Genomic DNA, 13,907 nt, shown 5'->3' with positions numbered 1-13,907 from the left:
GAAACCGAAGCCAATATGGGGAGCCATAACCAGCATGTTTGAAAACATCGAGCCCCGGGACAGGCAGCCTGGCGAGGCCGGGTACCTGCAGCAGGTAGACGGTGAGAACAGCGGCGCTCCGCTCGACTGCCAAAGGCAGCATTTACTGGTGGGAAGCAGAGTAAGGGAAAGAGACAGATGTGCGAGAGAAATACATTTTGCTTTTTTACCGGAGAGATACGAGCCTTTGGTAGAAGAAGACGAAGCAAGGGAGAGAGCAAAAGAAGAGAAGAAGAGAAAAAAGAGGGAAAAGTACAAGAAGTACAGGAAGGTATACGTGCATTTGCTAAATATTTATACATACTACATTTACCAGTGATCAATTGTTCGACATTACTGGTTAAAGTGAACGATTTCACTTGGTATTCATACTGATCCCGTCATTTCTAAAGTAGCCCCAAAATGACTGTACACAGTGGCGTGCACAGACATTTTGGGGGGCAAGTGCTCCAGGGGGAAAAAAGGGCACTTTTTGCATATGTGGAAAACCTTTTCTTTTTATAATAAAAAAAACGCACAGGTTAAATGCAATTTGACTTTTATTTCAAAACATTCTCTAAAAATCAAAAATCACACCACAAAAAGATAAAATCTGTATCCAACTCTAAACTATATACATACATATTCCCAACACAGTGCGTAAATGTCTGCGAGCATCGCTGAGTCAGTAACAACCAGTTAGGCTAAAGACTGCATCTTTAGACAGTTGGACGGTGTTCTAACTTTCTCACAGGAGACACCTACTAAAGACAGTCAAAGACATTAATTTCAATCTTACCAAAGTAGGACAGTAGTTGACGTTAGTTATGGAAAGGCTAATCCACAAAAACGGAGAAACGTCCATAATTCTATTATTCATAATCATGTCAAGGTTTTAGGTTTTTCTGCAGTTCCATCTCTAAAAAGTGTGATGTCTTCCCGTCACTGACTTCAGTTTGAAAACTTTGTATTTATTCACAGATTTCCGTGAGATCATCCTAAAATTTGTAACGAAAAATGGGCTCAAAAGAGCCCTCTGCCTAACGGCATGTAGCCTATAGCATAACGTGATATTTTCAATAGTGTATGCAAAAAGGTCGGAATTGATGGAGAGTGGGGTTGCCTAAATGGTTTAGGTTACATTTTAAATGTGTCGTTTTTTTGTTTATCCATATGGATGGATGGAGGGGGCAAGCTGGCAAAGTTTGTCATGTGCAGTTTCTGACAGGCTACTTCACAACAAAACAATTGCAGGTTGGTCTTAGAGGGCAAACAGAATAATTTCACTCGATTCATGGGTTACTTGACTGGTTGGGAAGGGAAAGAGCTGCCGTGTTGTCCGCCGTGGCTCCCAGTCGCTATAGTTAGCCTACTATGCCTACTCCAAGTAGTCCTATGTCATGCCGCTGCTACACGCCTCACAACAAATGAACTGCAAGCGTGTTCACGTGACACGGTGACAGTGAAAAAGCGACAGGGTTCGGGTGTCTTTGAAGAAGGGGCACAAATCAAGCCATTATTTTCACACCTTTTTAAATCGCGCAGCTTTAAAAAAAAAAAAAAATCACGTCTTTCAAAAGGGCACTTTTTTGGACTGAGGGCAAAAGGGCAAGTGCTTCAGCACCACCTCGTCTCTATCTGTGCACGCCAGTGACTGTACATCGTTATTAACAAAAATTATTCATATCATATTGGCCTGTTAGAAACTGCGCCTCATACACAACCGCTGTTCTCTGGATGCAGTGAAATACTATGTTTTCCAATCATAATTTCAGTCTTCCTTTAAAGCAGAGTTTTTATAGCTTTGCTTAAATACGAATTATGCAGATTTGAAATGTATTATTATTATTATTATGTGTACATTATTTGTTAGTGTCTTTGTGTGTGTGTATATATATATATATATATACATACACACACATATAGATATGTACATTATATATAGTAAAATTATTATTATTATTATTATTATTATTATTATTATTATTATGTGTATGTGTATGTGCATGTGCATGTATTGTGGTCTGTTCTTCAGTAAATAAGTAGACTTTCGGCGGGCACGCCTATGTCAGCTTGGACTTTCTCCTGCCAGCAAATCGTTAATGAAGCGGGTTGTAAATGTCGTACATAACCGCGTGTTTTGAGCCATAAATATGTGCCGTGAAGCTTTCCGTTTTCTTCAGTGTGAATCACCTGTAGGCCCATTTATTTATTTTTTCTCAGTGGATTGGCTTTATTTAAATTTCACGAATGCCCTAGAAAAGATGAATTACTGTAGTACCTATCTTAATGAGTCAATACATTTCATTACTTTATGTAGATTTGTTACAAACTGTGCAGTTTATAGTTTACTGTTTACGAATGTTTGTGCAGGTAAATATTTATACCAGCCAATTTAGGTCCAGTCCTTCCGTTAGGGACACAACTGGGCCAAACTAATTAGCATCCATTAATAGGCCAGGTAAATGATCAATTTTGAAAATCTGTCGGAAGACGGATTAAATCCCTAAACACGCACCCTCGGAAGCTGTGTGCTAGTAGAGGCTATATAAATAAATTGAAAGGAAATTATCTTAAAGATTATTATTTGAAAGATTTTGAGGTGCATCTAATATAATTAAGATACATCTTTTGGCGATTGAGTTAAAATATTATTTTAAAAAAAACGATTTTTGAAAGGAGTTTCGGTATTTGCACATTTTTAGGTTTATTGACGTGTCCGGATATTTAAAAACTAAATTAAATGACCTCATTGTTTGTTTCAGTTTTTTTCTCAGTAGATTCGCCCCAGTCTGAGTAAACATATTTCGTGAAATCGGTAAGTGTTAACTAAAATTTAAGTACGATGTTATTTCAGTGTTATCCGGTGTGGGTTCGTGTGCTTTGATTTCAGTTTTGTCAATCAACGCGTAATCTAATATTTGTGACCACTGATTTTTCCCTGACAATTTCTCATAATTGAATTGACCGATGAACCTTAAGGCAGCACACTCACTGGGAAATGAATACGATGTGTAAAATAAAGAGTGAAAATCGTGTTAACGGATTTTAGTTGGCTGATCTATTTAAGATGTGACTGCAGACCGTGGGAACCGTTGCGGTTTTGTGGGTATTTTTAGATTATTGTTAGGACGTCCAAATCCAGGAAAATACCAGGATGCGTTTAACTTCGTGTCGAACAATACAGTGGTGAGGAACTTATAGGTCATACTGCTGTATGGATATAGTTTCTTCTGTATTTATTTTTTTAAAAATCTATCTATTTTTACTTTGTTTATTTATTGTATTCGAGCAAGGTCGGCTTGGCTACTGATCCACATATTTACAAATAAACCACACAGTTTGTGAAGTAACATCGTCCTGTTTAGGAAAATTGCACAACCATCAAAGAATTGTACATTAACACAATTAACCTTGTTTCATTATGTTACAGGCCGAGTTTAATGCTTCTGGGTGCCCCGGGATTGTGTGCCTCACCTCAGGCTTTGCATCGCAAACAGATCGCTTAATCGGTCCGTGTAACACTAAATACAGAAAGATACGGGGGATCCCGGGCAGTGACGAGATGCCTCGGGGTTTCCCCCTGAGACAGCGAGGTTAGGGAAGGGCGGTACAGGGGCCGCGCACCTTGGGGAGACTGCAGCCGGGTGCGGCTTTTCCTGCGGACGCCGCCCTGTCGGCGGCGGGATCATTGTCCTTCAGTTCGTCCGGCCCTTTTGTCAGTCCTCTTTCTTTGAATGGAGACCATCCCTTTTCCTCCAGCTTTGGCTCCTGGTTTGTGCTGAATCTTATACCTTTGGATTGTTTCTCAATTATTTAATTTAATGCGTATCCTGCGAGGTTTTTATGACGTCCGCCAGCTTAATGGGACTGACGCGTTTATTCAGCTTTTATCCTGTATTCTAAAAAGTTTGAGGTGTGTGTGTGTGTGTGTGTGTGTGTGTGTTTGATAGGGAAATGTGTCGAAAATTGCGCAGTATTGTGTGTAGGCGATTTAAGTTTATAATTTTTTGAAGAGTAGCAGGTGCTAAACGGGGCTTTGCGTTCATTTAATGGTTTTAAATTTGTATAACGTTCCTGGCGACCAGCTATAAACGGCAACCAGGCACGTGGCTTCCTGGTGCATCTGGTATCTGCATGAATAAATCGCTGTGATTTATAGTGGATGACTGATCTCACCGTGTTATCTTGAGTGGAATGGTTTGCACATCGTTTAAACATACAGTAGGCCTGTATATTTCTGCTAGCTACTGAAGCATGCTTTTTCCCTCCCCAGAACGTTGGAAAGGCCCTGAGGTTCAGCTGGAAATGCCTGGTTTCTGGTCTGCAAGGATTCACAGTGGGATACTGCCTGTCGCTGTCCGCGGCAGCTGTGCTTATCCCAGATGTACATAGAGCGTGGCCCCCCAGCTGAGTCCATGCACCATTTTCTCAATGATTGATGTTTACTTGGCGCACTACCCTGCTGATCTTCAGCAAGCATCCACAATCTTTTTAGAACACATTGTCACATATCCCCCCGATTTTCTGATAATTAGTCATTAGCATCAAGATTGAACTCTACTCCAACTTGGACTTGGACAAATCTTTGTCCGGAATGATCTGAAATGGTGAGAAAGGTAAATGACTATTCCCTGTGAGATGTATGGGTTGTTATTGCGATGCACAATGTTTCAGAGTGATGTAATTCAACAGAGGTTTTATGGCATGTTGCCAGTGCACAATTGCAATGATTAATTTGCATTGCTGAATGATTCATAGAGTGGCCCAGCTGAAAGCGAAGTATGTAGCCAATGGAATTTCGAGAGGGTCTCTTACTTTGACGTGGAAGCCAACTGTGGTTCATGAATGGAGGTCTGGTTGGCTGGGAGAATCTAAGGTGAAGGAATAAGGAAAGATGTATATTTATATAGGGATTGAAGAATGTAATGAACTTGGGGAGCTGAGGGAGGAAAAAGGTGAAGTGGAAATTCCAGACACCCATCTGCATCCTGTTGACATCCTATCTACTTCCCGCATAAGGCCGTTTCAGCACGTGGTATTTGGCAAAGTCCTTAACAAACGCGAGCGTGGATGTAACCAGCGGAATTAGCGGTGTATGGTTATCCTGAGCCACCCCCAGGATGCACTTCTGCACAGCTGTGTGTCTGGATGTTTGCTGATCAATTCTGAAATCTATACCGCAAGAAAACTGACACTGTACTTTACAAACCGATTGCCTTTAAATGTTATTTTTTTTTGCTATGTAAGAAACGTGGCGATGTGTAACATCAACAGCAGTGCTGTGTTGACTAATATACTGGGTATTATGAGATCTCCCTCCTTTATCTGATTCATATTAAGACATTATGGAGAAGAGATACAATTGTACTGAAGATAATGATCTTGTGAAATACTTCACTTTGAATGTATTATTCACACATGTATTTTTATCAAATGGGAAAGACTAAAAGAGTCTGTGAGCATGGGGGTCCTGTGGTTTGCAGAGAGGTTGTGGCCTTTAGCACAAAGTTACTGTGTGTAATATGACCCACTCAGTTTTGTACCCTTTGTATATATATATTTCAAAATTTAAATGTCCACTTAGGAGATTTGCACACCAAACAATTTACTATGCATAGATGTAAAGACATGTTGATGTTAAAGTTAGAAACACTTAATGTCATGTCAATTAAAAATGTTTTGAACACACTGTATGTGAATGGCTGATAAGCCCTGATCTTCACTATATTATATACCTGTGGTCAGAGTAAATCCCAAAACGGATGCCAGTCAGTTTTAAATCTTAGGAATGGCTCCGCTGTTGTATGTTGAACAGTAAAAATTAAACTCTTCAAATGTAATTTGGTGATAATTCTCTGCTCTGCTGATCAAAATTTACTCCTCACATTTTCAGCACAATGAATGAAGTTAGTCTTATTTTTATAGAGGAACTTGAAGCGATTGGCATCTGTAGGTTCTGAAAACACTATGGTCCCCAGGATATTTTGACATTTCTGTGCACTACCAAGGTCTTATCAGTCATCATACTGTTTTCTGACCATATTTCACTTACAGTCTAAGACTGAGGAATAATTCTAGGCTTGGGATTGTGAGGTATTAACTGCCTGTGTACTAAACAGTTTGTGTGCGTCATAATTATCAAGATAAATTAATACTTAAATGTATTTTAAATGGAATCATTTGAGTTTCAAATCTCCTTTGGTTTAATGTAGCACATTTATTATTTTTTTAATGTTAAACGTTAACATGCATATTAAACCTTTTAAGCAGTTATTTTTCCTTGTCTGTTTCTATTTCCATCCATCCATCTTCCAGCTGCTTATGCTGACCCCTACTGGTGAGTCCCAGAACTTGTGGTCCTGCGTGGCATGGCAGAGCTTTTAAATATCAGAGATGAGTGCAGCAAGCTTTAAGAGCAGGACTGCTTCATGTCCATTTTGGTGCAATATATTTTAAAAATTTCAATTTATATTATCTTTGGTGCATGGAACAAATTATCACTGTCTTTTTACGTACCATTTGGGGGCAGTCCAAGTACCACTGGTGGTACACGTAACTGTTTAAAAACCACTGCTTTAAGGCATAAGCTCCTGGCTAATGATGGATGGATTTATGGATAGGTGAATTTTTCTCTATGTTTCAGATAATTTTTTTCTGCTGAAGTCCAACGGAAAGGAATTTTGTGGCAGTTTGACCACAAGAGGGCGATAGAGACTAAACTCTACTAAAGGCCATCCTTTGTATTCCGGAATGACGAAGCTCGTAATGCAAGAAAAACATTAAGCATGATCTTTCTGTGGAAAAAAGGTGATTCAGCACTATATTCATCAGTGTAAATATCTAAGTTGAGGGAAAACAGGCTAAATGCAGATATGACTGTAATAACAAAGAACTTAATCCTTATGGTTATAAACTTGATGGCTACAGGCAGTGTAATATAAGATGAACTTTATTGATCCCAGGAGAAAATTATAGGTAGCTGTCATTTGGACCCGCACCTCCACTGCACCCTGAACGCTGCACCTTCGATCCCGCACCTCCACTGCACCCTGAACTGTGCCTTCGATCCCGCACCTCTGCTGCACCCCGAACACTGTGCCTTTGATCCCATACCTCCGCTGCATCCTGAACACTGTGCCTTCGATCCCACACCTCCGCTGCACCCTGAACTGTGCCTTCGATCCCGCACCTCTGCTGCACCCCGAACACTGTGCCTTTGATCCCATACCTCCGCTGCATCCTGAACACTGTGCCTTCGATCCCGCACCTCTGCTGCACCCCGAACACTGTGCCTTTGATCCCATACCTCCGCTACATCCTGAACACTGTGCCTTCGATCCCACACCTCCGCTGCACCCTGAACACTGTGCCTTCAATCCCGCACCTCTGCTGCACCCTGAACACTGTGCCTTTGATCCCATACCTCCGCTGCATCCTGAACACTGTGCCTTTGATCCCGCACCTCCACTGCACCCTGAACGCTGCACCTTCGATCCCGCACCTCCGCTGCACCCTGAACGCTGCGCCATCGATCCCACACCTCCGCTGCACCCTGAACGCTGCCCCTTTGATCCCGCACCTCCGCTGCACCCTGAACACTGTGCCTTCGATCCCGCACCTCCGCTGCACCCTGAACACTGTGCCTTCGATCCCGCACCTCTGCTGCACCCCGAACACTGTGCCTTTGATCCCATACCTCCGCTGCATCCTGAACACTGCCTTCGATCCCGCACCTCCGCTGCACCCCGAACACTGTGCCTTTGATCCCACACCTCCGCTGCACCCCGAACACTGTGCCTTTGATCCCATACCTCCGCTGCATCCTGAACACTGTGCCTTCGATCCCGCACCTCTGCTGCACCCCGAACACTGTGCCTTTGATCCCATACCTCCGCTGCATCCTGAACACTGTGCCTTTGATCCCACACCTCCACTGCATCCTGAACACTGTGCCTTCGATCCCGCACCTCCGCTGCACCCTGAACACTGTGCCTTCGATCCCACACCTCCGCTGCACCCCGAACACTGTGCCTTTGATCCCATACCTCCGCTGCATCCTGAACACTGTGCCTTCGATCCCGCACCTCTGCTGCACCCCGAACACTGTGCCTTTGATCCCATACCCCCGCTGCATCCTGAACACTGTGCCTTTGATCCCACACCTCCACTGCATCCTGAACACTGTGCCTTCGATCCCGCACCTCCGCTGCACCCTGAACACTGTGCCTTTGATCCCACACCTCCGCTGCACCCCGAACACTGTGCCTTTGATCCCATACCTCCGCTGCATCCTGAACACTGTACCTTTGATCCCATACCTCCGCTGCATCCTGAACACTGTGCCTTCGATCCCGCACCTCTGCTGCACCCTGAACACTGTGCCTTCGATCCCGCACCTCCGCTGCACCCTGAACACTGTGCCTTTGATCCCGCACCTCCGCTGCACCCTGAACACTGTGCCTTTGATCCCGCACCTCCGCTGCACCCCGAACACTGTGCCTTTGATCCCATACCTCCGCTGCATCCTGAACACTGTGCCTTTGATCCCTTACCTCCGCTGCATCCCGAACACTGTGCCTTCGATCCGCACCTCCGCTGCCCCCTGAATGCTGCGCCATCGATCACTCAGCCATCTTGACATTGAACTGTATTTCAGTTTTTATACTTTCACAATAGATAAATGGAAACTTTGACACTAATAAGATCAAAGATTGTTCTAAATTGTCAAATTAAGGAAAATGTCTGAGATAAGCTCCAGGCCCTAACTGCAGCCCTGTCCTGGGTGCGTGGTTTGAAAATTGTTGGATGGATGGATGGATGGATGGATGGATGGATGGATAGATGGATAGATGGATGGATGGATGACCATTTTTCCTCTATCCAATTTCCATGCTCACTTATCCTTTGCAAGGTCACGATGAGTCTGCAGCCAATCCCTGGCATTACAGACAGGAGGCTCCCGGACAAGAGGCCAGTGCATCACAGTGAACGTACACCAGGCATTTCTATAGACACGTCCCAATGGGGGAATCAGACTACCCACAGTAAACTCACAGGAGCCTGGAGGGGGTGATCGAACAGCCCGTGAGGTGTGAGGTCATGGAGTGACTCACTAAGACACTGAGTCACATCTAATAAACTATACATTACATATAGTATGATATTACATGTCATACAACTGGACATTATGCAGATTACTTCAACTGGAGTGCCTTTCCTGGGAATAATGCAGCCAGGCTATGCTTGGGTTTCAGGTTTCAAGGCCACGTCATAAACCACTATGCTACCTAAGAATTAGCTGCAAAAAAAAAAGCAAAGTACAAGCAGCTGATATGCAGTGCAGCTCTTCCTGTCACACTATTGCTGTGCGGGTTGTACTTCCCAAGTACTAAGAAGCACCAGTATCCATAAAACCCAATTAAGGATTAAATGGAAATGAAAGCACCAATCTCAAAGTAAATGGATTTAAAACATCCCTTTCCAGTAAACATCAATGTATAGCCTGATTCATACCAAAGTCGCAAACAGCCTTAACTGCACCGATGTGGGCTTGATCAAAGCACCTCAGCCTGGTCTAACAGTTGTTAGAAGGTGTGACTGATGTGAACCGGCATTCATGGGAGACATGAACATCTGGCTGTAACCTCAAGACCATCAGATTTTTGGTTTAAATCCCACAGAGCCCCAGGTCAGCCTTATTAACCAATACAATTAATCTGAATCATCCATATTCCTTAATTGTATATCCAGCTTTGCATTGGGCCTGGACCCTATTCCATCACAGGGGACACACTCACAGCAATGTCAATTTAGAACAACCATTCTTCCAGAAAAAAAGGTTCTTTGTGCTGTGGGACGAGGCTCACACTAACAGTGCAGAGCAAGGATGCGATTTGAATCCCAGCACTGGTGTGGTCAGTGAACCACCAGTCTCTACATAAGCTGCTGAGATCCTGTTAAACGTGGCCTTATAAATGTATAAACTGTTTGTTGCTTTAAGCAAACAAAATGGAAAGTGAAAGCAACGTGAATGACAGTAGATTATACTTTATGATCCAGTTATTAATTTGCATAATTTTCTAGAGAGTTACAGTAAATGATTTTAATGAAATACACGTCAGTGTATTTTGTGTTCTTCGTCACATGGCTTCTTAGCTAGCGTCATTACTATTAATCTTACGATGAACATTTTTTTGTAAGTTATGTAATTCTCCTCCCTCTAAGCTGTACCTATCGATCACAATGCAACTGATAATGCCTGGACGCAGTCTATCCCATTACATGCTCGCTGTTACCAGAAGCATGAGTAATCGGACTTCCAAAGTAATAAGCCCATGGTCTAAATAAGAGTAAAACTGGCTCTGCAAAGGAAATGTTTAAAAGTTTGTGAAGATACTTTTTTGAGGTAGCCTATATGGATTGATTACAGATAACATATTGCATGATAGGCTTATTATACGCGATAAATATCTGCATGTATAAAAACCAATTTATACTGTTAGCAGTGCATGCAAATTGGTCTAACGCGTGTAAACCGTTTAAAAGAGGCTGAATCTGAAAGATGTTGAGTTTTTTCTGGGCCCGGCAGGGAAATGGTGAAAGGAGCAGGTCATCACCCGGCTATTTAGCGAAGCGTTACCTCCCAGGGGGGCGGCTCACCGCCCCGGAGACGCGTCGCCAAGCTGCTGAGAAGCGAGCATCTTCCGTCTAAATGCCTTTCCTGGAAAGCAACATCACGGCGGAGCTTCGCTCCAGGCGCCGATTTCATGTATCGATCGCTGTAATGACCGCAAAGGTATTTAATTCGGGAAGGACGCACAATGCACTCTAAGGTCTTTCTAGGAAAAACGCATTTCGGGCACATAAACATCAGATTAGACCGGCCATTGCAGGGGAAGATGGTTGAGACAGTAATGAAATGTGGGCTTCAAGAGAAACCTTGACAACCTTTGCACTGTTGAACACTCTTCCAATGGACTTTAATATATACTCCATTATAGGTAGATATGTATGTAACAAACCACTTATTTGAAATACTCATATTAAGCATTACATCATAACCCTGCACATGGTATTCACCACGATAAATTACATTTCAAAATCCATATCAAGCTTAAAACAAATCAATTTTGAAATTATGTGCTTTTCCTCTGGTAGTGAGTTTAATACATTTTTTAAATTTAAAAACCCCAAGAGTTTCACTTAAATAAGGAGGACCTATTATACTATTTTAACTATTCATGATTTCATTTTTTGTCTCGACTTGAATAGATTCACATGCTTCAATGTACCAAAACGCATTTTTCTCATACTGTACATCTCTATTCACCCTCTGTCTGAAACTCTTTGCTAGAGCTTTAAGTCCTACCCCCAGTGAGCCCAGTGTGCTCTGATTGGACAGTTTGCTCGATGGGTCAGCTTGTCCTACACGTTCTGGCCCTGTCCTGCAGTCTGCAGATAGATCCTTGCAGGTAGGCAGCCAATAAGAATTGTGTTACGAGGTGACCTCACCATGTCACAGAAGTAAAGACTGGTATTAAAACAAGGTGTTTCAGGCATATTAGAGAAGAGTGGTTTCTGTAGTGATAGTTACTTCCTTTGATGTGTATTATGGGCCTTGAAACTTTGCAGATCGTTTCCATGCATATAAAGCTACATGATACACTAAAGGAAAGAGAAAAAAATAGAAAGGCATACATTTCCTTTAATTGAAATTATTTAAAAATGCTAAATATATTAGGCACATTTCAGAAATAGCATATCAGTATATGTGTTTAAGTAGACTTAATTGTCAGATGTTATACCACTGAGTAAATGACCTTGGATACAAAGACATTCTGTATTGGATTGCTCCACACATAAAGCATTAACGGACTGACATTTCCTTGGACATGGGACTCGTACTTCCTTTGCCAGCAGATGCTTCCTTGCGATGGTGATGCAGTCATTGTGTTCAGAGATGTCTCTCTGCTTGTATAACTCATGAGATCATGACCCCCAACTCGATTGGAGCGAAGCGATTCAAAGTCCTGGCTGCTGTCTTTCCCCAAGACCGTTTTGATGCTGCTCTGACGGAAACCCAATCTGAGTGCACCTCCTCACTCCTCTCTCAAATTAGAGTAGCACCCCGATCCTGTATAAGTGCCCTTTGACCATCTTGTTAAAACACTTCACAGTTCCTATACAAAGACATTAATTATCTTCTTCATTACCCCGTAGGTTAGTCACGGCTTTGAATCCCAGAGAGAATTCTTCACCATTATTTATCCCCTAGGCGTTTTCCATCAGTGAGCTTTACTCAATGTTACCCAGCTGGCTTTCCGTAGTGGATGCTTCTTCTTCAGGAATAAGCTCACTTTCTGAAGTTTTCACAACAGTGCATACAAAGAGAAAAATATTTGCATGCAACTGCACGTGTTTTTAATTACAGCCCCCTTGTCCTTTGAATACGGTTGATGGGAAGCTTTATTAAGACGCCGTGAATTCACCGGGCTGCTCTCCAAAGATGATCCGCCCCCCCCCCCCCCCACACACACACACACACCTTATTCCAGGCTCTACTCTGTTCGTGCTCTGCTGTTCGCTTAGCTTAGGGAGTCTTGGTGCTGCCCACGGCCTCTCATCTATCTCCCTGCTCCAGCATCTCCATTGGCTACCCCAGTTTACTGTACTCCATTAGCTTTCGCTGACGTCTTTGGGCATCTCTTGATTGGACGACCAGGCGTGGACGTGTGCCCCCTCGTCAGCGATCGGTCCTGCAGCTTAACCTTTGTTCCCTGATTCCTGATATTATGCGACCAATTTTCTCAATAGCCTCATCAAAAGAATCTCAACATTTTTGTTAACTGCTTTTCATGAAGAGCTGGATGTGCTCTACACAAACACACCAATTAATATCAAAAGAAGCAAAATATTGTAGGTGTTCCAATTTGCACTTTAAAGCTTTACAGAGGCCCAGTAATTTTACCACTCAAAAAACAATGCAGTGTCATTAATAAAAATAAAAATAAAAACAGGAAAATGGTATATGTTTACAGTCCTACCAAAGGACACAAAGTTAATTCTTAAAATGTCCTTGCAGATTACATACATCCTTATTCCCTCTGCAGATGCACTTTGTGTAAACAATATTAATATATTTTTGGTTACATAATGTTGTGTTTATTATTATGTTGAAAAGTCTGTGAAACAGTCATACAGGGGCTATTGGCGTAATTGTTACCTCTATGTGAATGGACAGTTTGCTGAATATTAAGGTTGACGAAGAGATCCCAATGAAAAAAAGGATTAGAGAACCAACATTTCTGGTAGGATGCTGCCTACGTGAACAAATTCTGTGGAATGTGAAGTGTGTACATTACCAGGCCCAATTTTGTTCCCACAAAGCCAGCTAATTTTCTGCGTTGGCAACTTGGTTTTAGGTTAAAATGATGAAAAAAATGATTGCCTTGAAATCTGGCTGGTATTAGAATTTTAACAGTGTGTTTGACAGTAACATAGTATCAGTTACTGCATTCATTGACTGTATTTATGATTAGAATATAGATTTCAAAGACTGACATTAAAAATCTTTTTCTTTCTTTCCCGTAACAATTTGTTTATAAAATCAGATCGTTTTACTGGATTTGGATGATAATGATAAACAGTAACTGAATGGGGAATTTGTAACGAGATTTATAAGAATGAGGCTGAAAGCTTTACATGGAAATCACAGTGTAGGCTGCTGACATGGCGACGGATGCCGGGCTCATGGGCAGCCCCCCCCCCACAGGCTATGCGGTTTTCTCTTAGCTTGTCGGGATGCTCAGGTCCGCCGCGTGAAATCTGCCGTGATCATTTACACTGGTGCCTGGTGACATGGGCCACGCAGTCACATAGGGTTATTA

General features: G+C 42.5%; 1 long non-coding RNA gene across 2 annotated transcripts; it reads left to right on the top strand.

The window, feature by feature from the left end:
• LOC111841329 (uncharacterized) lies at positions 1-4,420 on the top strand. Of its 2 annotated transcripts, XR_011984040.1 has the most exons (4): positions 1-101; positions 217-310; positions 2,784-2,836; positions 4,295-4,420. It is a non-coding gene; the product is annotated as an uncharacterized lncRNA (long non-coding RNA). The 2 variants fall into 2 exon arrangements; XR_002837641.2 differs by lacking the exon at positions 1-101 and having other exon boundaries at positions 172-310.
• Positions 4,421-13,907: the final 9,487 nt, after the last annotated feature.

This window comes from Paramormyrops kingsleyae, chromosome 19, assembly GCF_048594095.1.
Source record: "Paramormyrops kingsleyae isolate MSU_618 chromosome 19, PKINGS_0.4, whole genome shotgun sequence".
Taxonomy (NCBI): domain Eukaryota; kingdom Metazoa; phylum Chordata; class Actinopteri; order Osteoglossiformes; family Mormyridae; genus Paramormyrops; species Paramormyrops kingsleyae.
Note: the sequence above shows the minus strand (reverse complement) of the source record. Positions and strands in the feature narration are given on the sequence as shown.